At 38.0% G+C, this 25,922-nt stretch overlaps 1 protein-coding gene across 2 annotated transcripts in view; it reads right to left on the minus strand.

Moving 5' to 3' along the window:
- tspan9a (tetraspanin 9a) overlaps nucleotides 1-25,922 on the minus strand; it is a 221,687-nt gene that overhangs the window by 160,789 nt on the left and 34,976 nt on the right. Inside the window, exon 2 of one of the 2 annotated variants that reach the window (XM_039650475.2) lies at nucleotides 11,505-11,554. The exons of the other annotated variant lie outside the window; for it this stretch is intronic. The gene's annotated coding sequence lies outside the window, so the exon portion shown is untranslated. The remainder of the gene's footprint in view (nucleotides 1-11,504; nucleotides 11,555-25,922) is intronic. 2 annotated transcript variants of the gene reach the window in all.

The raw sequence follows: 25,922 nt of genomic DNA on the forward strand, positions 1-25,922 counted from the left end.
CTACATAATAAGGAGCTTAAATAATTGTTACTATTATTAAATGTCATCTTGTTGTGTTGTTTGGTGCAAGAATTGATGAAAAATGAAGGAATATGCTGTATCTGGAACTTTTATTTCTAGAAAATATTCACGTAATTAAAATCGCACTGTAATGTCACTCTTTACATTGTTGTGGTCTCGGCGCTGGCTCGGCAGAACTGCGGATCGTACACACAAGTCTTTTACAGGACCATATAGGCATCTAAAGATTTATATGCCCTCAGTTTCTATTTACGATCGGTTTCTCTATAAGGTAGGTGTAGAAGTCAGGCCACTCAACCGAGGTAACGTACGTTAATCCTGTCAGATCATCCATGCATTAAGCGAGCGTGTAGGTGGCTGCAGGTCGGCCAATCTGGTTCCGTTCGTTAAAAATAACTTTTGGAAATAACAATCGCGGTCCTGGACACTGAGTGACCTTACACATTAAGATAATATCAGATTTTCTTCAGTCATTGTTAAAAAACAAGCTAACGATCCTTGCTAACTAGCGTTAGTGAAGCGGCCAGAGGGATCTTTCTGCCTCCACCTAAGCTCCGCCCACAAAAAAACGTCACCATGTTTACCAACTGTAAAAGGGTCTATAGGAATACAATGCCTATCACTGTATACATCTATAAGCTCCTTCAGTATTATCAGCAGCTATATTGTGTTTCCCAGGAGATAATTACCCTCCTCCTTCCCTAGCTCCTCCTCTCGTCAGTAAATATGGCATCCTGATACCACTTGAATCAGAATAAATTCTCGAATTATGTTGTACTTCAAAATCTTAAATAAATGATATCTGGATATATTCATCTTGGTTCAGTTCTGTTTACCCTAAGGCTGTGTGTCCACCAAAGCATTTTTAGGCAGCTGAAAACGCCAGACGCCGTGCTTTGGGTGCTAGAGAGCGTTTTGGCAGCACAGCATTTTTTCCGTTGAGACGTTTCGTTGCTATGATACAGAATATCCACAGCAAAGTTGACTTGTAACTGATTTCGCAGATAATTTGTTTCATACTAAAAATTTATTTTTCATCCATTTTGTTCGGTTAGCTCTGTTGGTTGATATCATTGTTCCGAAAGAATGTTGTGACAGTTGGTCAGTGTGGTTTAGTCCCGCCCCTCCTCCACTGTGATTGGGCGGCAGGGTAAGAAGTGACAGTGATTAGCGCTGCGTTTTATCCAAAGTTGTACATTTTTCAACTCTCGGCGACCAGTAAATAACGACGGGCGCTCAGCGCTTCAGCGTGAAAAAAACGCTCAGCGTCTCTTTACGCTCATGGCGTTTAAAAAACATGGCGCTCCCATTGAAAACAATTGAAAACATACGCTTTGGTGGACACACGGCCTAAGGAAGGTTAATGCTGCTCTCCCTGCTTGTATCCATGCTAGGCTGCATCGTTGCGCAGGGAATTCTCGCCCAGAAAAGAACCATTCCGCCAATCCAAACTGTATGCCAATCGTATTTGACAATACTGGTCCTGACAGAAACAATTTCAGGGCATCATGTCTGACAACTAGGGACAAATTTAAGTGATGTTACAACCACAAAAAAAACTTTGAGTACAATGCTTATTTCTCAGTGACTGGATTTGCATTTACTGTACACAAATCACAGCCAAAAAAAAAAAAAAAAAAAGCGTTAAAACGTTAATTACGGGTAAGTGTAGGTTCATTTTGTGTAAATTAATTTGCCTTTGTCGTGACACTTTTTTGTTTTCAGACTTGCAGACAAGAATCAGCAGACATCACTGTATAAAGGTTAAATATATGCAAATGTGTATGAATCATTTCTTATAAATTTTAAAATGATGACATTAATTCTATTGTACTCAATTATCATATCAATAACATTGTTTTCAGTCGCATTTATTTATTTATTTAATACCGTTTATATTGCATTTCTCTCTGTTCTATGTGACTTTGGCACCAAACTTGTTTAGAAGGATCACATAATATCAATTGTATTAACCTTTAAACAAATACCATTTCTTTAATCATTTAACCATTATTTATAATGTAATGTTTATTTTGTTTGTCGTGGGACACAAAAAGTGTTTTCTCAGTATAGTCCTAAGCGGTGGCTGACAATAGAGCATAAAATGCACCAAAAACGCAAAAATAAAACGTAACTATTTTTAATGACTAATACAAGACTATTATAAAAACCGCCAGAGATGACTGCGAGTGCAACACATCGTCATTTGAACTGCTTTTAGTACAGCTTTTGACATTTTTACAATAAATAAATATTTGTGATTACACTTGCCTGTTTTTGTTCATATTTTTCTTTGTAAAAACTTGTTTCCCCCAGACAAAGTACTACTACTAACTGCTAAAAACATAATAGCAAGATAAACAACAAAAAAGCACCTACAAAGAGAAGACAGCAATTATTATATGAATTAATGTCTGCTGTATTTGAAAATAAATAAATAAAAAAGCGACATATTGCGCCGTTTTTTTTGTTTTGTTTTTTTTTTCACTTTCAATTCAAGGCATTTGGGTGATGGCACTACAACATAGGCACAAAAGAAATGAACCTTGCATTCCAGCTCGAATTCCCCTGCATATATTTAAAATGGAAATGAACTGGCACAAAGAAATAGTAAAGCTGGTATACAGCTTAATCTGAGCATTGCACCCCGTCTGACTCAATGAGCGCTAATTAAACTTGCGTCAGCCACAATGAAAAATAGCTGTCAGTTTATCGCTTTTTCATTTATTATCATTCTGTTCTTCCACTATGAATGAATTACTTAACAGACAAAGGCTACAAGGTGTTTAAATAGATCCAGTTGTTTTGCTGATGCAAATGAACAAGTCTGCTTAAATTGTGCCTAAATGAGCATGACCACGCAAGCATATCAAACTTCATCACTACTCCCAAGACAATGAAAACCATTGCAGGAAACCAATTCAGTGCTAAATTAATATCCTCAGAGGGTAACACACACGCTTTTGTCTCCCTTTGTGCGCTGTGTCTCTCCCACACAAACTCAAACTTCACCATTTCTAGCTCCAGCATCGCCGATCTGCACCACAATCATGCACGTCTCTGCATCATGACATCCACAAATAAACACAAACTTACGAATCTTTAGCCTAATCAGGCATCCCCTCCTGCATCATTAATTACTCAGCTGTAAAAATAAATGCTGAGTGAATGAGTATTTCCGCCTGTCTTTGTGTCCAGGGCCTCTCCGCCATTTTTCTAGATGGTAATTCATTGTCTCCCCAGCCAAAACGTAGTCAATCAATACCCAATTAAGCAGAGTCTGCCGTTCTCCCAAGAGCAACTGTCCATGAGACAAAGTGCCTGAGGTAAATTTAAATGCAAATGGTTTCACAATTGGTTTGATTGTTTGGTCTGAAACCCTTCCATTTGCAGGTCACTTTTCACATTGTTCTGTTTGGGTCCAATACAACATCAGTGAGAGTGTGACCATGAGTACTAGCAGTTGCTGTTTAACACTGAGCTAAATAATGAATGACTAATGACTACTGGAGGGGAAGATGTCAGTTTGACTGTGTTATTGACATGTTTCTTGTATTGTGAATATTTTTTGAATTTTCTGGAACTTTTATTATACTATGTACTATGTATATATTTTACTATGAAATGTTTAAAAATTTCTAGAAAATGTATAGATTTTACCATTTTACCCTACCAATACTTAACCATGTAAATCCATCAATAAAATAAAAAAATGTGTCTTTTAAAAAAGCCTGACAATTTAAATACATCATTTATTGTATGAAAAGAAAGCAATGTCAGTGAATAGCTAGAGATTAAATATTATATTATTAAGTGACAAAAGAAAGTTTTAATATTCGGAAAAACACTTCCATGCCAACATTAAAAAAGTAGTTCACTTCAAAATGAAAATTCTCTCATCATTTACTCGCGTTCAAGTTGTTTTAAACATGTATGAATTTCTTTCTTGTGCTAAAAACAAAAGAAGGTATTGAATGTGTAACCAAACAGTTGATGGACCCCATTGGCATACATTTATTTCCAACTATGGAAGTCAATGGGATCCATCAACTGTCTGGTTACTGGTTGAGACATTCTTCAAAATATATTTCTTTGTGTTCAGCAGAAGAACGAAATTCATGCAGGTTTGAAACAACTTGAGGGTGAGTAAATGACAGAATTTTCATTTTGAAGTGAACTATTCCTTTAAACATGCTGTGGTCTGAATCAAACACCCAAGTGAGAAAGGACCCTAAAAAAGGATACCACTGCCTCTACAAGGCCTTGTTAGGTTCTATCCTCTCCGGGTTTGAGTTACGTGTGACCTCCCTGTACTGCGGCCGGAGCTGTGCCGCATGCCTGTGGTCAGGGCAGAAGGGGCAGCACAACGCAGAGATGGTGATATTTAAGTAACCTCCACCGTCAATATGCTGATCCACCAGATGAATACACATGAAAACAGAGTATATATATATAAATCAGCACAAACTCATGCATATCACACCACTAGACCACATCCTGATAAAAAAAAAAAAGCCTAATGTAAAATGAATTCTTAAGTGGTCAAAGCACGCTCAGGAAATACACTGCAATTAGTCATTTTATTTAGCCTACACTTATAATCTACTTAGAGAACTTATAACAGGGACAATCCCCCTGGTGCAAGCTGAGGTTAAGCACCGTGCTCAAGGGCACAGTAGTGACGCTTCATGACTTGCTACTGTACTTCTGGAGATCAAGCTACACTTATAACTAGACTCTTAAAAAATATAGCTGCAAGCAACCATTACCGGGGCCAAGCGCAAGAAGCGGCAACTGCAGCTAGAAGCAATTAAAGACATTTTAAGAGAATTTTGGTAAAATGGCTGAAAAAAAAAATCATATATATTAATTAAAAGTATGATTTAATGGATTAGCACTTTCGACCAGTAGCTGGCACAGTTACGAAAGTGACGTGGTGTGGTCAGAGTGAGGCGACAATGAGACATACAAAGTTTGGTGTCAATATGTCGAGGCATTGCAGATATAAAGTCTGAATAGTCTGTTTGTACCTTCAGGGGATGGTGCTGGTGGCAAGTTCCGAGTTTCATAATGTTACAGCAATGCATTTGTTAAGTATAGCATTTTAAATAACAAAACTGTGTTGAAGTCGATGGGAATTTCATGTTTTGTTCTATTGTAGCGCCACCAAGAGGCAAAATCCCACAATTTTTTTCTTGTGTCCTCAGAATGAGCTCATACATGTGTGCCAAATTTGGTGAAAATATATCTCAAATCGCTTTGGAGTTATAGACATAAATATGAAAAAAAAAAAAAAAAACACGTCAAAACTGACTGACATGCGACTTTGATTGAATTTTACTACCACTTACTTGAAATATTTTGCCATTTGGGCATAAGCATATACTGCCCTACAAAGCCAAAAGGCAGTAACTGCATTTTTGGTCAAAAATGAGTTAATGTCATTTTTGGGATATTAAAGACCTCCTTTATCATGTGGATAAATATCTATACTCAATTTGACTGTTTTTTCGAAAAAATAGAGGGTTGTGTTCACAGTAACTCCCAAAACCATACAAGCAACCATGGCAGAAAGCGGTAACTGCAGTTACCCTTCTTTGGCTTTGATCTTCGACGCAAAAGTCCAGTTACGTACTCTGCCTTTGTTATGCCATTCATAAAAGAGATGTTACGGTGCCACCTTGCAGTTACGATGATCTGCCTTTGTTTTACTGTCCATAAAAATTTGCCGCGCTTCAGTTACTGTCCATGTATTGTCACTAAATAACTTACTTCTATAACACACAAATATCCAAATAAAAAACGAGCTGTCAAATGTGTTAAGTGGTCGTTTTATCAAGTGTTGAACTACTGTAAGAATGGCAAATTGCTCTCGAGGGAGAATGATGGTGGAGTTGGCGTTGAAAAGAAGACATGAAGACCAAGGTAATAAATTATCTTATAAAATAATGCATTAGATGAAGTATGAAAGTGCCATATACTTAACGTTAATTTTGAATTGCTATAGGACAAGCAACTGACGAAGAAGCTAGCGTCTACTTATTAGCCAGCACACCAACACCAACCAAAACATCAATAGATACCTAGACAGCATGACATCTAATTCTTAAATAATTAAAAATCACTCAGCAATCCATTCTGTGCCGACAATCCAGAGATGCAGACATTGCAGGAATGTAGCCTATTCAATGTTGACATGTTAGCCCCAGCCTAGCTATCATGCTACACATTACTGCACAGCGGCAGTAAACAATCATTTCCTACCTTTTCTTGTAACTCCATAAAATCCATTGCAATACACGTCATCTACGATGTTTTCACAATCCTCAAAGGTTTTGAACATATAGTCCGTGTCCCTTGCTGGTATTCAGACCAAGCTATCCACAAGTTATCTAGGCTAGTTTCAAAGCGTCTTCTGTAATTAAGCGTCATTTAGCGTTAGTGAAACAGCATAAAGTGTATTTGTTGCAAAATATTATCCACGTACACATACAACTTTTTGTTTGGTCGATTCCCTTCCCATTAGACTTTAATGAAGGTGATCAGTTAATTATCTTCTAAATGGTGGTAAGCAAATTGATTATATGTCAGTTACTGCCTTTTGCCTTTGCACGACTCCTTATTTTTTAGTAAATAATACAAAGGCAGAGTACAGTATCTGACAAATAAGGGTCAAAAGTCAACTTTGAGCACAAGATTTTTTATATATACACATTTCTTGATCTGGGCAACAAGTCACCAGATTTTCATTGCTCTACCTATAATACATTTGTGTGGACAAAACAAAAAACTTTAAAGTCATTTTTCTCAGTTTGACACTCTGGTCAGTTACTGCCTTTTGCCTTTGTAGGGCAGTATAGCCAGCAATCTATGTTTCCAAACTTCTGACGGTGGTTTCGTCTCAATTGGACTAACGGTTTTGAAGTTATTATTGACAAATATTTTTTAAGCACTAAATCACAACGCTACACAAACTGTAAGATGAAAGATGACTCCCATGAAAATAAGTCAACCACAGCCAGAGTTATAAGAATTTGCAAATTAAATTTTACCACTAGGTGGCGCTGTTTGGAAACTACTAAGGCTCCTTCAGGGCATCATACAATGACCCATACAGAGTTTCGTAACAATTTGTTCATGCAATCAAGAAATACAACATTTTAGCACATAATCCAAAATGGCCGACAGCCAAAATGGCCGATCTGGGAAAATTGGATATCAGTCAACTCGGCATGATGCTCTGCATCTAACGAGATCCATACCAGTAGGTGGTGCTGTGCCGAAACGCAGCATGTAGCCTCAGGTCATGCTTGTGATGACATGTACCAAGTTTGGTCTGAATACAATTAAGCGTTGCGGAGATACAGCCTTACCTCTTTTTTTTTTGCAAGCGCTACTTAAAATTAGTTTGTGCGTTTATCGAAACAGGTAAGCGAATCAACTTGAATTCCATAACTTTTTGTTGGCACTGCCATGATCTGGTGCAATTTTGGTGAAAATCAGACAAACTGTCTAGGACAAGTTTGCAAAAGTAGGTTTTTTGACAGTTGAATTTTGTTGATAGGCCTTACGGTTCAAAAGTTATTAGCACCATTTGAGTGAAAGTTTGGGCAGGTGGTGGCGATAGACGCAATGAGAAACCAAAATTGGTGTATTTATTGTTGGGACGGTCCTCTATCAGAATGTCAAACCAAAACAACTTTCCCGCAAACGGTTCTATGGGCAGCCATAGACTCCCAGTCGGAAGAATGAAGAATAATAATAACAGATACAATAGGTGCCTACGCACCTTTGGTGCTTGGCTCCTGATAAAGGTTCTTTATTGGGATCTATTGTTCCATGAAGAACCTTTAACATTCATGGAACCTTTCCATTTTACAAAAGATTATTTATAGAGGAAAAAGATTGATTAGATTATTAAAATGTAATCTACAGACAAAAAAAAAGGTTATTTTAAGAACTGTTCACTGAAAGGTTCTTCTGGGAATCATAAATGGTTGCTGTGGAAAAACCCCTTTTGCAAACTTTATTTTTAAAAAAATGTATTATTTACTCTAATGTTCGCACTTTATTTTACATTACACACACTTATGTGTACTTTACAGTGTACTTACCTAAGTAGCGGGCAATACAGTGTAACTACATTGGTTAAGGTTAGGTTTGAGGGGAGGTTCAGGTTAGTACCTAGTTATTACCCTGTTACTATTAATAATCACTACATTGAGTATCCTACATGGTATATAGTATGTGGAACAGGTCATAAAACAAATAAAGCTACTGTAAGGATACCATGTAAAGGTATATCAGATTATTACAAGAAATGGGCAGGACAGTCAACTTGTCCAACATCCTGCATTTCTTTTATCGGTTTCTAGCTTTAATATTTTGTAGCAGCAGTGAATTAAATGAGATGAATGAAGGAACAGCTGCTCAAAGAGGGTTTTTAACATGCTGTGCCTTAGAGTCCAGCATTCTCAGCATGGTCAAACCCTCTCTGAGAAGATGCATCTCCAAATTCATTCCCTTTAAAGCACTGCAGCTACAGTCTTCGAAGCAGCAATTATACTGCAAAATTCACTATATTCAATAATAAACTTGAATCGCATGCAGGCTACTACAAAAACATCCAATGGTTTGATCAAGTACCAACTCAATTCAGAATCCTATGGTGTCTGACTTGACACTCAGCTGCCTTCAAATCGTATTACATACTCAGTGAGAAGCGCTCATGTTAATGCAACTACTGTACATGTGTGAACCAAAGGTCAAATGCACTTCTTGGTTAAAACGCCTATATTGTCAAGATGTTAATGTGAATACATTTGTTCAGCGAACAAGGTCTCTCACTCTCAGCCATTTCGCTTCTACCGACTGTTTATTGTCATAGGTATGCAAGTGATGCCCACATCCAAAGGCAGGCCGGGGATATGCAGCTCATTTACATTTAAGGTGGTACACACCAAAACAGCTCTTTTTAAAACAGGCCCAAAATATTACATTTTCAAATGGTTATAATAAATTAACTGTGGGGTATTTTATGCTGAAACTTTACAAGTAGATTCTGGTGACACCCGAGACCAATATTACATCTTGTAAAAAGGGGCATAATAGGTGCCCTTTAACATACTTAGAAGACCCTCAGCTGCTGGGAAACCCTAAGTCTGTCCATTGATGTGGACGTAAATTTGACACGCGTCACCAAAACATCTTTGCAGACTAGGTACACCCCTTTATTAGTCTGGGTTTCCCCATGCTACCTTCCCACAGCGCGATTTTATTCACGCTGAAAGGCAGTATGGATACCATGGTCCAGATTTTCGCCTCATTTAGGGAACCAATGCCAGAACGGGGAGGGAGCAGCAAAACGATGACGACATCTATGCGACATACCGAAGCAGTTTGTTTATTTATATGGATTCAACATGGCAGCAGACACGAAGCTACCTATTGATGCAGCCTTAGATATTATTCTAAGTAGTTTAGAATGCAAGTTTATTTTGAACAAAGAGCAGCTTTTGGCGTTAAACTTCGCGAGACCCCAGTCGTTATTGTTGTCTCGCCATTAATCGCCCTAATGGAGGGCCAGGTAGAGGAGGCAGTCAACCTTGGAATATCTGCCGCTCAGCTGTGTCCCGAGAAAGAAAATGCGATAAAGAATTGTCGATACCAACTTCTGTTGCCTGGATGAGCGCAAAGTGGCAAGTCATGTTAACCACGGAGTTGTATAGTACCAACCTGCTAGGCATCGTCGTCGACAAAGTCCATTTAACTTATAAATGGTAAGTGCTATTTATTAATATCATATTGCCATTATGCCTGTAGACTACCTACTATGGTTGTCACAGTGCCACTAAGTTGTGTTGCTTTTCAATATCAATATACAGCTACCGCTTTAGTAGCATAACTTTCAGCTGTACCCGATTAAAGTTTTTGACACTTTAGTCATTAAATTAAATTTTTTACGTTTTTAAACTTGTGAAGTACAAGCTCAAACAATTTCCAATTGAAACGATTGGCTATGAGCTACGTACATGCGCATTAGATAGACATTCTTAGCACCCTATAAACAGCGCCGGGCATTCATAAACCACGCCTCAAATACGAGAAAATGAACATGTGGTTCCCAGACCCAAATCTCAACGAGAATTGGGTCTGGCGTTAGCCAGGCTACTCCTTCATGACAATGGAGTTCCCAAGTGGAAGTATCCTTTCAGCAGGATGCACCTGCACATATTGTTGAGGAATGGTTTAAGGAATATGATGAAGAGTCCAAGGTGTTGCCCTAGCCTGCAAATTCCCCAGATCTCAATCCAATTGAGCATTTGTGCATTAGTGGGATGTGCTGCAGCAACACAGTAGCTCCATCTTCCAACTTACAGGACTTAAAGGATCTGTTGCTACAGTAATTTCTTGGTGCCAGATACCATTATGGGTCTTGTAGAGTCAATATAGAATATAGAGCCAGCTATTTCTACGATTTTCATATTCATACCATATGGAACCACGAGCTTAGCATGCACACACAAACACATGAGTCTATCCCTAGCCATGCTGACGCCGGCCGGTTCAGCTCCGCTTTGATCTGCTGCAGCAGGTTATCTGGCCTCATACTAATTTTAGCTGGCCTGTTTGGCTACACTAGCCTTGATGTGTCAGCCTTAAGGCAGTTAAGAGAACAACTAGAGCACCTTTACACACACGCAAACTAGCTTTGAATTTAAGGAGCTCCAGAGAGAGTGAGAGGTCCTGTCAGATCACATGAACTATTTTTGCAAAGCGCACCGCTAACAGCAGCACTATGAGCAATGTCATCAAATATCAGACCAAGAGCCTTGTAATGAGGCCCAATCGGGACTATCTATAGAGGGTGAGGATATTCATAGAGCTCAGCAAAGCAGCAAGGGGTGATTTAAGATACATTTGAGAATCTCTATAAATCATGTCAGCATTATGTGGTAGAATGGGAAGACATCGTTTTATAGATTTCAACGCTAATCAGAGAATAATCTGATTTATGATGCTTTGGGGCCAGTCTGCTATATCTCTTGAATCTGAATGGATGTTTCTAATTTAGTGGAAACTCTTAAGGCGCGTCATAAACTAGCAATATTTTAATGTCATCCCCCGCATTTTTAAAGTCCTCACTGGAGCAAATCAGTTCAATCACTGGCATCTCGATAATGCCCATAGGCAAAACATGAACAAAATCTGAACATAATGAAATCATAAATTGTGCTCCAACTAAAATCATGGTAAAAGAAATGCCATGGTCCAGGTTGTAGTTCAATACACATGTTCAATACACAATACAATACAAATGTTTTAAAATGAAAGGTTTTCACTTTTTTTATACAGATAACATTTTGAGCATATAGATTTTGACTATTATTTGTTTCTAAAGGTGGCTGGTCTCATCTTTTACTCTTTCTTATAATGATTACTGAATGAAGACAGTGTTGTGCTTTAGGGAATGTTAGTCTTACCTGTCCACTTTACAACAATTCAATGATGTCTGTTCTCAGAAAGCAGGCTCCTGAAAAACACGCACACACACAACACATTTATAGCTATGGATTATGAAAGTACAATATGAAAAGATGGGTTTAAAAAAAGCCGTTCTAGAATGTTTAGTTAACCAAATGAAAGATATCAATCCAAATGTAATATTTAATCTTACATGCTTTAAAAAAAAGTCCCTAAAACTAGTGTGCATAATTCATTGGTGTGTTTTACTCTAAACTTGATAACTTGATTCAATATCTTCTTTTCAACTGACATAATGCTATTTGCAGAATGAAAATAATATTATCCAACAACCAATATCATAACATTACAGTCCAATCAAATTCAGATATTTGTTGTTCTTCTTTAATTAACACACTTTTTTCAATTCAGTTTATAACCCCATATTAAAATACTATATGAAACGTTTATAGTTTTATTTCACTTGATTTAAAATGTAAATGAAATATACATTTCACTATAATTGAATACAATTATATTTCAAATACAAATATGCTTAAAATGGTGAAAAACTAGCATCATCCTAAACTTTTTCTTATTTCTGTCTGCACTGATTTGTTATCATAAAGTTTTTTTTCTTCTGTCAAATCAACTTAGATAATTGATGTGGTTCAGATAACATAATGTTTTGAGTTTCTGATTATTTAAATCAATCTCCATTGTATTAACTCAATTTTTCAATTTCAATGAACTTAAAGTTAAGGCAACCAGACTACTTCATTTTTTTAAGTTAAACCAACAATAATTGTTTTACGGTGTACTTGCATATGCATGATCTTTAGGACATTCAATATGTACTAGATGGTTCGATGTGGATACATATGCATAAACATATTTTAATTAAAAAATACAATATACAAAATTGAAATATAATTGTGTGGTTTTTTTTTTTTTTTTTTTTTGTTTTTAGAGAAAATTCAGAAGCAAACAAAACAATAGAACTGTCACAAACTGTCAGTCGAGGATTCATTTGCAGGCTATGCGATACAGTGAGTGCAATAAAGCAGCTGTGGCAGTGTTGAGTGAATGATAGTTCTCTATAACCCAGCTAAGATGAGGCAGATTTAAAGCTCCAATCTCACACATGCATGCACGCACAGCTTGGGCCACCCCTCTCCTATTGGAGCATGAGTTACAACAGCGCCACCTCCGCCTTCCATTTCCCTCCTAGATGAGAAATGGTATGTCGGCTTTCCCTCCCTCACTTACAATGAATTCATCCCTGAGAGCCACAAATGCAGCCGTGGGACTGCTAAAGATGATCCAAATGTTTCACCAATCACCAATCCATATTACACCAAGGTGCCAGAAGATTCCTCGAAATTAGTCATTTGCACATCCAAAGCTCCATCCTTCCACACTAAATCTCTTTAGACATTGTATCTTGTTACTAAACTGTGAATCCTTTGCTTTTATAGTAGTGTTCATCTTCTGAGGAGAATCTGACGTGAACAAGGTAAAAACCAGGTTTCATGAAAAAAAACTTCCTTGTACGCTTTGGTTGAATGAAATTACCTCAATTAGATCCAAGAGAACAACATGCAATCAGTAAAACTGGTTTTCAAGTTACTTATAAAAAAATAGAAGTAATGGTTAAAACATCAAAGCAAAATTAAGTAAATATAATACATAAAGCTGCAATTAGCCCAAATGAAATTCACCTTGTTTTAACATCCTACATAATACTCAGAGTTGCTATGTAAACCCGACTCAATCCAACACTAATCCAAGGACAATAAACAGGAGTACACTCTGAGACATCATTACTCAGTTCCGATGTTATTCTTGTTATTCTAACCGTCTGCGACACTCCGGAAGTTGACTTCTGTCTCCCACCGGTCCAAAGACAACTGGACATCTTTAAAAAAATAAAAATAAATCACAGCATTACGTCTAACAGAAGAGCTGCGTGGGAGAAGAAATGCCCAAGTTAACTGTCACCGTCCCACAGGTGGGATGCTTGCCATTATATTTTTAAAACAATAATATCTTAGAAAAGACCTTAAGTAATATTGACAAACTACAGTATATTTCATTTGAAAGCTTACAATCTCTAGTTTCCATATTTGGTGACTGATTTTCAAGATAATTTACACAGGAGCCGTAATTTATCAATTTGCAACAAGAATATTTTCATACTCATAAAGCTTGTTCAGACCATTATTTTGAAATAGCAATGAACATGAAAAATCATGAAAAAAAGTTAGAAACCTCAGTTTGATTTCATGTCAAGAGTTCAAAAGATAGCATCCATTCAATTATTTTAGAAAAAAAAAAGGTCTGAAAATGTTTTAAATATTACGAAAAAAATGATAAATTCACCATTTGTGTTATCAATAAGCTATAACGCGCATGCGTGTTCTTTGTATGTGATTCCTAGAGTTTGAATTCATATCAAAATCTGCCAAACTTCCCATACTACTTCTGAATAGGATTTCTACTTCATAAATTGTGTGAAATTTGTGAAAATAATGGTTCAGATCACTCAAAATGGAAATGGAGGCGCCCTTATATGGGCTGTAATGGAGTCTGGTTGTGCCCTAGTGAAAAAGTTTGGAATTGCGCCCAAACAAAATCTCACTGAAAGTTCTTTTTTTTTTTTGAGATATCAACCTAAAATTAGAAACACAACTTGTTCAGATTTTTGGCTTTGATTTTTTTCTGCAGTTTTAGAGTAGCCCAGGTTTTGAAAATATATATTTTTTTTTTACATTGTACATTTCTATAAACTCAAACTTCTATAACTTTTTTCTGTTTCATTTTCTTAATTTATTTCACTTCGATAAAAATCTGCCAAATGTCTTCTTTAAAACGAGATCTATCTTACGTCGATATTCAAAAGCATTCTTGAATTACAACCATTTAAGTTTGAAATGAGCATTTCCATGTCTATTCAAAAAAGGGGGGTGACAGTTAAGAGGTTAACTCAAATCACTTATCAGTGAGATGACCTTCAAATGAGAAGATTACAGCCTCAAGGGTAAATATGAAACAGTGACCGATGTGACCTTTTCAAAATGGACAGAGATCTTTTATTTTTTTAAAAAGAGGAAAGAGAATTAAAAGGTATGGGCTTTGATTTGTGAACCTGGGGAGTGCTGAAGAGGAAATGCAGTGCATGCTGGGTCTTAGCGGCGGTTGAGGATCTTAGAGCACTACAGCAGTTGTCCTTGTCACAGAGGCTGAGCGTCAAAGGTACATGGGTACAGAAGGGTGCTCCAGGACACCTCTAAAGACAGCGTGCATCTGCTTCAAACAAATCTGATACAGGTGGAGTGCAGACATGAGCCGGAATAGGGCCGGGTTAGCACATCTGTAAGTGATATGCACCGCGCTCTATTGATGTGAATGAGTAAGACTCATTGATTATGCTGTGAAAGCTCCTTGAGAAAGGGAATCCATGCAAACAATGCAGCTCTTGATGCGACTTGCAGAGGTCAAGTCTGCACGCATCCAAACAACCGTTTGTGAACATACTGTACACTTTTCTGGCACTAAACGCAGTTTCAACAGCTGTCGGCATCAGTCTGTCCATTTGCAGCATGGACACACACAAGCAGTCAACAAGCTGATGCGCTCATGTGTGTATGCTCTCATCCATCAGTGCCATGCCACTATCTAACTCACTGTAGGGTTTCTGAGGTAGTTTCTCTTAGTAATCCTGCTCCATAGGAAAGGACACATAAATCCCAAACAGCAGCAGTCGTTCTCTCCAGTCAGGATGCTCTGACTTTCTTCTTGTTCTTTTTGCAGGAAGAGAATGAAGGACAGGGTCCCAGAGAATGACGACATGCTCGATAGGGAATTTGATTGTAACTTAAAGGGTTAGTTCACCCCAAAAATAAAAATTCTGTCAGTAATTACTCACCCTCATATTGTTTCAACCCCGTCGGGCAATAGTGAGCCTACGTGTGACGTGCAACACAGAAGCTTTGTGTGGTTTCACTACATGAAATCTCACGGACCACAGAGAAGGAAATGAATCGTTGAATAAAGTCGTAATTTTTTTTTTTTGGGGGGGGAGGGGGGGGGGGTTGTTGCGCACAAAAAGTACAGTCTAGTCGTCGCTTGATAAATGTAAGATTGAGCCACTATTTTAACAATGTCTTTCATAACTTTTGGGCCGGCCAGTTTCAATCCCTTAAAGGGTTAGTTCACCCAAAAATGAAAATTCTGTCAGTATTTACTCACCCTCATGTTGTTCCAACCCCGTAAGACCTTCGTTCATCTTCAGAACACAAATTAAGATATTTAAGATATTAAGATCACTCCTGCATACAGTCCATAGGCTTCTTGAGGGACTGGCTCTTGCTGTCCTCGAAAAGTCATTAAAGACATCGTTAAAATAGTCCAAGTGACTACAGGGGCTCAATCTTAAGTTTATCAAACGACGAGAACACTTTTGTGCGCAAAAAAACAACAAAAATAACGACTTTATTTCAACTATTCACTTCCTTCTCCATGAGCCTGTAAGTCAGTTAACGTAGTGTGATTGCGTAGAGCTACGTCACACGTAGGCTCACTATTGGCCGACGCTGGTCATGTGTGTGTGATGCGTGTGAAGTACAATAACAGAAGCTTACGCTATTAAACTAGTAACCTGACTCGCGCAGAGGGAGAAATAAACGAATAGTTGAAATAAAGTCGTTATTTTTGTTGTTTTTTTGCGCACAAAAGTGTTCTCGTCGTTTGATAAACTTAAGATTGAGCCCCTGTAGTCACTTGGACTATTTTAACGATGTCTTTAATGACTTTTCGAGGACAGCAAGAGCCAGTCCCTCAAGAAGCCTATGGACTGTATGCAGGAGCGATCTTAATATCTTAAATATCTTAATTTGTGTTCCGAAGATGAACGAAGGTCTTACGGGGTTGGAACAACATGAGGGTGAGTAAATACTGACAGAATTTTCATTTTTGGGTGAACTAACCCTTTAAGAAGCCTATGGAGGAGTGATCCAGCTCTCAGATTTAATCAAAAACATCTTAATTTGTGTTCCGAAGATGAACGAAAGTAACGGGGGTTGGAACAACATGAGGGTGAGTAATAACTGACAGAATTTTCATTTTGGGGTGAACTAACCTGGGGTGAAAATCTCGTGGTCTGAAAGTTGTAATAAAGAAAAAAAAGAGTTTTTAAAATGAACAGTCTAGAGATGAAGATCGAAGAAGATCGGGTTAGTCCATAAAATCCAAACTTCTATCCATTAAAAGTAGTAGAAATATCCAAAGAGGTCTAAAATACTGTACTTGGAGAGGGCTATTGGTTAGTAAAACATATTTAATTAACATCTCTGCTTATTGGCATAAGACTGGTAAACACTGCCACAGTGACTGACTTTCATAGAAAAAAAGATCCAGTAGCTTTGTTGGTGTAAACTCTACTTTAGACTAGGTTATTGTAGATAATTTTATGCTACACGTTTTTGCGATCTATGCAGTGTGTGTGTAACGATGCGGCAAGGACGAAGCAGAACGAGAGCCCACATGCAAGCACTCCTTTAATAATAATAACAATAATCCAGGGCAAACAAAGAAACTCAGGACAGAAACAGCAAACAGCAATAAGCAAACAAAGACCGACAAACAGAAACTGAATCACAGAGGTTTAAGTACACAGGCAACGAAGATAACAAGGGGGCGTGGTAAAACAGAAACACCTCGAGAGACTATTAAACATGAAAAACTACAAAGGACTACAAAATATGGCACAAAACAGGAAATAAGAAGTCCACATGAAACAAGGAGAACACAAGACAGGAATCATGACACAGTGAAGGAGAAGTGTTAATGCTGGCTGGCTACTGCAGCATTGGACATGGGCCAGACATTCTGAAGTGCTGAGCAATGGAAGACATGCTTATATCCAGCCATTTGGTCGCATTGGGTGATTCAAAATAAGAACTACTGTACTTCCTCTCTTCCATGCCTTTAAAATTATCTTTATCATGGTATTACCTAGTCTCCCCTGTTTATTGTCGCAGCTCTTTACAATACAGCGAACCCCCATGATCGTAAACTATGCTTTTACTATACTATCTAGTAATTGCTAACTCTATACTCAAACTCTGAACGAACTCTCTACTCCTCATGGTGCGTCTCAGGTGCTGCGGTAATCAGTTCGCTAAGCTAGGCTAGCGGTGGGTGCGTCAGACACGTTACAGCACGCACAGAGATGATAAAGGCATGTATGGACTTATCTAACTCTGGGGAATATGGCGAATAAGCTAAAGTCCCCAAAAGTCAGACTGTTCCTTTAAATAAAAAAGAAAATTTTGTATTCAAGTTTAATAATTTTTTTTTTTATCAACACTTGAATGGTGGTACGTTTTACACAAACACTTGTATATGTCAGACTACGTCTGGATCAGATTCAGAACGATGATCAAAACGTATATGGAGTAGATTGAGTTCATTGGCCAAAGTTGTCATGGGTCGACATTTAATTTGGTAACATTATGCAGTTTTTATATGCTGTATAATGTTGATAATTGCATTATTTTACATATGCATTTGCTTGCATGTTCTGATCGCTATTTTCTGCATCTTTTTCACGTCTTTTGATCTGGAGATTGCGAACTCTTTCAGGAGATGTCATAGTGCACCCTACCGTACAACAGTGTAAATACGGAAAGCCGTAAATTTACATCAAATGGTGAGGAAGCCTTGTCTCATAAATGATGACAATTTACTTCAATGGTGGGGAAATAGTTATTTTCTGCAAAACATTTCACAAAAGAAGTTACTTTTGAAGATTAAAAAAAAAAATCCAAATGAAGTCCAAAATTATTAACCACACACATGGTCATTGTACTACTGTATATTATAAAACTCGAAACCGTTTTTTTAACCACCTTCATTAAACATGAAAATGGCACTGTTTATCAATTATTACAATAGACTAGACGGTCCCACTTTATATTAAGTGGCTTTAAGTAATATGTACTTCCACCGAAAAATAAGTACAACGTTTTATTGTGTTCCTGTTGTATTGTAAAACACTTTTGCTGCGATTGAGGTATGATACGGGTAAGGTTAGGGACAGGTGTGGGGGTATGGATCGGTTTAAGGGTAGGTTAATGTGTGAGGGAAGTGTCAACTCTGTAATTACAAATGTAATTACATAAATTAATTATAGCTGTAATTACATGCTGGTATTTTTCAAATATAAGTACAATGTAAAAACATGTATGAACACAATAAGTCCATTGTATCAAATTATTAATTTCAATGTAAGTACATAGTACTTAAAGCCACTTAATATAAAGTGGGACCGACTAGAATTAACTAAAAAGTAATAGAATTTTACTCTAATAAACATTTTTAACTGATACTTTGGTGCATTAACTTTAAAAAAATGCATTAAAAAGTGCATGGATGCCAGTTTTTGGTTTGATATTTTTTTACATAACAAAATGACATTCACACTTTATAAAGTGTGATTTAAGTGTGCATACAGTATACAAGCCGCTGTATGTTCAAAAAGGACTTCTGCCATTTGTAAAAAAATCAGCTCAACGAGTGAATTTTGATCAAAGAAATCATGGAACAGTCCAATGGTGTGACATGGGCGTCCTTGGCAGGTCATTGTCTAATCTGCTGTCAGTCTCACACATGAGTGATGCACACCGCCGTAGGACAGAATCGCCGCAGCATGTCAACAGCATCCTCTCAATAAAATATTCATTTGCAATAGTGTTTTCCATTAAACAGTACGGACTCTGCCATTCAGTGGCGCTCCTAATAGGATATGTAAATGTCTGCTCATGTGCAATTTATGGGGGGGGCTGGTGAGTGAGGACTCAAGTTTGCCAACTGCTGTGGAGAAGGGAAAAGCAGAAAAAACTCAGAGAGCGCTATGAGTGACATCACCGCAGCTGCAGGGATGTAACGAGGGCTTTGCCCGTTAAGATTATGCAAAGAGAAAAAGCACCAGAGGGTTGTCTAGCAATCCAGGCAGGATGTGTGAGGAGGAAACAGTGCCACATTAAACTGGGAATGAGGCTTTATGTACGAGAGGCAATTAACGATGTGTGGCCGCAAGCTCATCCAGTTTTCATAACGGAGGACAGTGTGAAGAAATAAAACAAGAGAGCGAACAAAAGAGGACAGGGAAAGACTTATACGGCTGAATGAGCCCTGAAAAAAACGATTTCACAAAAGGTTCATTGATTTTTCTATCTCTCAATGCTTTGCATTTCATTCGATGCTACATTTTGAAAAAGTACGCTTCTGAACTTCACCATGAAGCACTTTGTTTACACGAATACAGTCCCATCTCTTTTGTCGATTACTCAAACATCACATTCATAAAAGTGTTGTTTTTTAGCAAACATCTAGAATAAAGTGTAGCTCTTGTGCAACTGATGAGCAGAGGGTGGTGGTGAGATTGAAAAGCCTTTCCCGTACACAACAAACTCAATAGTTCAGGGAAAGGGGAGATATAGGCGCTGCCCACAGCAAGGTGATTATCTATGATTAGCTCTTTATTGTCGTGGACAAGATCGTATCCTCAAATTGCACTCAACATCAATGCGGCACCGCAGGCTTATCAGAAGGTAATCTTTATTAAGACTAACCCACCAGCGTTGGGTGGGTGTAAGAGGGCAGGTGGTCTTTGTCTTCACTTTCTGCCCCATAATTAAGACACAAAGCAGCCCGTCACCTTTGGCATGGGCTCATGTTGTTTTAGGCAGAGATGTGGAGAGTGAGGATGTGTGTATTAATCCATGGCAAGGCATATGCATAATAATAACCATGTGTCGTTTTAAAAATGATGGGTTCTAAAACTCAGTGATTAATGCTGATCTTATTATCATTTTCATCAGGATGCCAGTGCTGTCCAAAAATTTACATTTAGCCCTTGGCAAAGTAAACTTTCAGCTTAGCATCAGCTTAGCATCTGACCCTGGAAATAACAAACAGCATGCATTTTTCACCACATTGTATTAGGATCTCAGCCAATAAAATAGCAGCACATGGCTAATACAGTACAAGCATCAAATTCCCGAAGTCAAAATCCAATTGATTTTCTCCATAGAGAAATAGATTTTTAACAAATCTTTTCAGACAGAGCAACCATGGGCTCTGAGGTTAGCAATTGATAGAATGTGCTTCTGGTAAAGCAATCAGTGTGAAATGAATTTTCAATTTCACTTCATATGAAAATTTGAAAGATGATGACATCTTATTACAAAGTTTTCAAACATATTTTAAAATGTCCATTATGGAAAGTACTTCTTACCGACCTCAAACTTTTAAAAAGTAGTGTGCATCAGTCTGTCACCAGTCTTGGGTCCTAAACTTCTGGGGGCGCTAAGCAAAACTTTCTGAGGTGGGGTGGGGGTGGCTACCAGTGAGTTCATAAAAAAAAAAAAAAAAAAAAAAAATCTTAATCTGTTCCTTCAGAGAAGTTCCACTGTTAACCAACAACAGTGAGTTGAAATTCGCGTGCCGATTTGGCGCCGGTGAGCCATGATGGTACGAGACGCTATCGGTTACCAGGGGCAACGCCTTCAGAACTTCACAGAGGCGTGACTAAACATTCCAGAAATAGCAAAAGGGTGACAGCAAAACTTAGTATTTATTTGTATTTTTGTGATGCGCCACAGTTTCTTTGAAAGAAATGGAGAAGGAAGAGAAATGAAAGGGGTTCTATTGGGAGAGACAAAATAACAATGCTAGCCAGCTTTATTCAGAGAAACTTCTTGTCAATAAACTGACAACAGCAATAGCGAGCAAAGCATGATTTCAAAAGGAACGCATTTCAGTACAGTTTGCCTTTTATTTAACACAAACGAATGAAATGAATCTACTGTTATTCAAATAGAGTGGTTTAATTTGTTATAGACCATTTTGCAAGATGTAAACAACACTGGTCCAGAAGCACTTCCTGTTTCAGTTTTTTAACACTACATAAAAGCTTGGACAAAATACAACCAACAGAACATATAAAACTGAATCAAAAAGTTAAACAAACATCTTTTACATGTGAAATAAAGAAAACAGTTACAAACTGAAACAGGGAGTGTTTCTGGACCAAAATGGTCTATAGATATATCTGTACTGCAGCGCGAAAAGTTTCAAAAAGACACTTTTTTTTAATGGCATAAGACTAGCATTGACGGGAATGTCCGATCTGTCCACTTAACGTTGCACGGCAGGTGCAAATGCACGTATCTGATTTATATCAGGTTTATTTCCACATATGAATGAGGCCTGAAACATCAAGTTTGACTGAACTATCGCAGTTTAAGGTATCGCACCCAGCCGCAGCAGAATTGTTCATAAGCTTCTAATGACTTAAAGTTTCTGAACTCTTGCATTGTGTAGGCAGTAACGTTAGGCACTGATACCATAAACCAGGTAATTGACTATGTCAGGGTATGTGAAAGGTGGTAGTGCTTTGGGTCTTTCATCCATTCTGTAGCAGGTCGTACGGGTGTTGTTTCTCAAGTAGTTTCTCTAAATAACGCAGCTTGGTGTTGTTAAGTCTCTCCCGATAGAGCCACTTTCCTTTTGCTTCCCCCCTTCTTCATTTATTCCCAAGAAACTGTGCCTTATCGCAAAAATGCAAAGAAATATCAAGCTGCTCTCTCTCTCTGATTATTACTCTCGGTCTCACTGTCGAAGTAACCATGATAGCGTATCCTTCCAAGATGGCGACACCTTCCCACAACACAACGCGTGTGACGTCACATTCTCGTTCTTAATAGGGAGGCCCGGGTGTTTATAGCACTGTTTACATTTATTCATTTAGCTGACGCTTATACAGTGACTTGAAATTGCTATATGTGTCAAAGGGTCGCACGCCTCTGGACCAACTAGGGGTTAAGTGTCTTGCTCAGGGACACATTGGTGTCTCACAGTGGATTTGAACCCGGGTTCACACCAAAGGAATGTGTCTTATCCACTACGCCACAATTTACACCACCCATTTACAACCAATGACTAAAGATTTCAAAAAATAAATAAACTTTCCGCACACTTAAATCCTTTAAGCAAATTGAATCAACAAGCTTACGATCAAAAGACCATCCTCAGGGTATAAAGACAATAAATGTAACAATCAGTTTAAATGTGTTCAAACACATCAGGACAATCAACAGTGATTACCAACACCTGTGAAAGCCAGGTAGGAGAGTTGTAGTCCAATAGTGGGAGTTGTAGTTTTTTTCTTTAACCTACTGAGTTATCTAGGTTATTTACATATTTACTCACCATAGTGAAAATCCACAATACAAGAAACAAACATAAATACACATATAAAATAAAGAAACAAAATAAAATACAGGTGCATATTGAGATCTTTAGTCTTGTCTGGCACCTTGATGATCGTGAGTTTGGTGTAACTCCTCCTTTACAACGTATGACTAAAAATATAAAGTTTTATATCATACCATAATGTTTAATATCAGTGTTGTAGTCGAGACCACCTCACTCGAGTCCGAGTCGACACCGAGACCAGAGAGAGTCGAGTCCGAGTCAAGACCGAGTCCATAGAGAGTCGAGTCCGAGTCGAGTCCGAGTCGAGACCGAGACCAGTGAGGGTTGATTACCTAATTTACTTTTATTTACTTAGAGAAATCCTTTTTTTATTTTACTGAATTTACTTAGAGTTTAAAAAATATTATCAGTTTAGGGTAAAAAGGCCACATAGTAGGTGGTGTTAAAAGTAATTTTATTACAATTTGTCATGCGCAGTTGCGCACTAGAAAATCACCAATCACTGGGCGTGTCAATCAATTTAAAGAAATATTTGATTAACATACATTAATAATCATGAAAAATATATTGAATTGAACTCGAGTGGACTCGGGAATAATTCCGAGTCCTAAAAAAAAAAATGTTCGAGTACGAGTCAATTCCGAGTCCAAATGGACACGAGTCCATGACAAGACCAAGACCATTAAAATATGGTCTCGAGACCGAGTCCGAGACGAGTACTACAACACTGTTTAATATAATTACATAAAATCGAGTCTGGCGCTTTAGCATTCTACTCTGAAATTGCACAAAGGCGCACACCAGTCCACAGCCATCCTATCCCCCCTTTTTTTTTTAGGAATTTCCTACTTGATCCCCATGCAAATGCTGGCACCGCAAACGGCAATGTTTCTCAGATTCCCAGCTCGGGCCAATTTTGAACAAATGTGAATGGTTGAGGAGCCGGTGGAATTCTGAGTGGAATTCTGAGTGGTGTTTAGCAGCTGTGAATCCCACCCCATCCCCCAAAAAGACACTCTGATCCCGCTCAGACGCTTGCCGTGGCACTGCAGAGCGAGCAGCAAGTGTGGCATAACTACAGGATGAGCTGTCATCGCCATGCAAGAGCCCTGATCCGTCCCATCATCCTGAAGCATGACATCATTGCACAAGCCTCCCAGAGTTCCTCCGTGAACTTAGGGGAAATATGCTCGGCAAGATTGGGTTATTTAATGAGCTTTTCTACAGACTAAGCAAACTGGCCTTACTACATTTCCACCGGGATGTAAGCCTTTGCACATTATGGGATAATAAAAAAAAAACGTCCCAGTGCACCTCTCAAGTGCTATTTAAACTAATAGACTATTTGTGGAAAGGATTAAAGAGGATGAACAAAAGGTGTTTGAATGAAAACCAAATCAGTGTATGCAACAAAATTTTTGTGATGTGTTTGCTGAGAGAATTTAATTTATCCCACGAGTGGTAAAATCGCCCTGAGAAAACAGTTGAAGCGTTGCCTTCACGGCGATTCGCCAACAGATACAAACAACACATATCGATACTCATGGTTATTTAAAATCCCACAGCAATGTGTGCAGGGATGTAAAAAAAGTATGAGTTAAACAAGCAGAGAAAAAAAATATTATAGGTTTACGTTACTCTGACAGGCTGCTCCAAGGCCGTAGGACAGGCGCTACAAATAGAAACTCTTTGGCCGCTCGTTATGCGTGATTCAAACATTCCTGTTTGGTAGCTTGATAGCTGTGCGCTAAAGGGTTGAGTGCCACAGAAATGCGCAACAATTCTGCTTCAACTTACTTGTTCCTGTAAGGCAGGTGATATTGAGAAGTCAAAGTATGAATGGAGAATTCTGAAAGCAGCTTTGAAAGATCAGAATAGAGCAGATGAATACAGAAAGCTTTGAGAATGGTGCCTTTGGTCCAGCTCCAGCCTATAAAATGCTTTTTTTTTTTTTTCATGATTTCCTTATTTAGAAACAAATTTTAACAGTTGTTGTCAGATGTCATTGGTGATTTCAAATATGAATTTTAATCGTATCGCCCGTTTCACACATACTCCATTTGCAGTGCGTACGCGGTCCGTATTTTTTTCCGTACCCATGTTAACAGGTTAGAGCTTTCACACTGCGCGTGGATGCAGTCCGTCGATCCGTTCCAGTTGCGGTGCGTATACAGCAGTTCAGAGATCATTTCCGCACCGAGTCTATTTCTGCTGTGCTGCAAACGCAGAAATAAAGTGACAGCGCACGGTTCGTGGTCAAAATGAACACAGATTGACCTGGAAATGTAGTAATCTCACCATAAAAGCATTTAATTAAATACTTCTTTTCATCTTTTTAATTTAAGACCAGGGTTTTAAGGAAGAAAAAATACAATTTACTCCCACAAGGACAAAATGAACGACACTCGTCTCATTTGTGGAGGTGGAAAAACAAGTTCTTTGTGACATTTAAAATTTAAATGTAAAAGAAAAGGCATGAGAGTCAGCTTTTTTGGTCAATTTTAAGTTTTAATTTAAAACGTTTGCGTTTATTTTAATATAAATACATGGTTAAATATTTGACTACTTGCTTGAGCAACTTACTGTAATATATAGATGGAATGCCTGGAATTATATGCCTACGTTGTTTAAATTGTGGTTAAACGAGCATGCGTCCATTCAAGTTTGTAAAAGTGTACAAAGAGAATCGCAATGCTGACAAAACTTTTATTTTAATTTTATTTTTAACTTTTATTTTGAAGTTGCTGCATAACTTCTGAATTTGAAATACAAATAGCGAGTTGGCTATGTGTTTGTGGTACAGCCGCAGATGAGTCATGCACTGCAAACGCAGCATATGTGAAATCACTTTAGCGCATGCTGCTCCTGGACCGGATACGCACTGCAAACGGAGTATGTGTGAAAAGGGCGTAAGCTTGGCAAACATTTTTGGAGAATTTGATGTATACCCATTCAAAGAGATAGGCGCTACACTTGAATGCCAGAGAGGTGTTTCAAAGATGGCCGTCGAGTCAAATGGCTTGCCTTAAAGGACTTTAAATCAAATCAAATTTTAATTATAAAGCACATTTAAAATCAACCTTGGTGTATGAGTTTCTTTCTTCTGCTGAACACAAAAGAATATATTTTGAAGAACGATTGGAACCAAACAGTTG

This window comes from Pimephales promelas, chromosome 10 (assembly GCF_988280905.1).
Source record: "Pimephales promelas chromosome 10, fPimPro1.hap1.1, whole genome shotgun sequence".
Classification (NCBI taxonomy): Eukaryota; Metazoa; Chordata; class Actinopteri; order Cypriniformes; family Leuciscidae; genus Pimephales; species Pimephales promelas.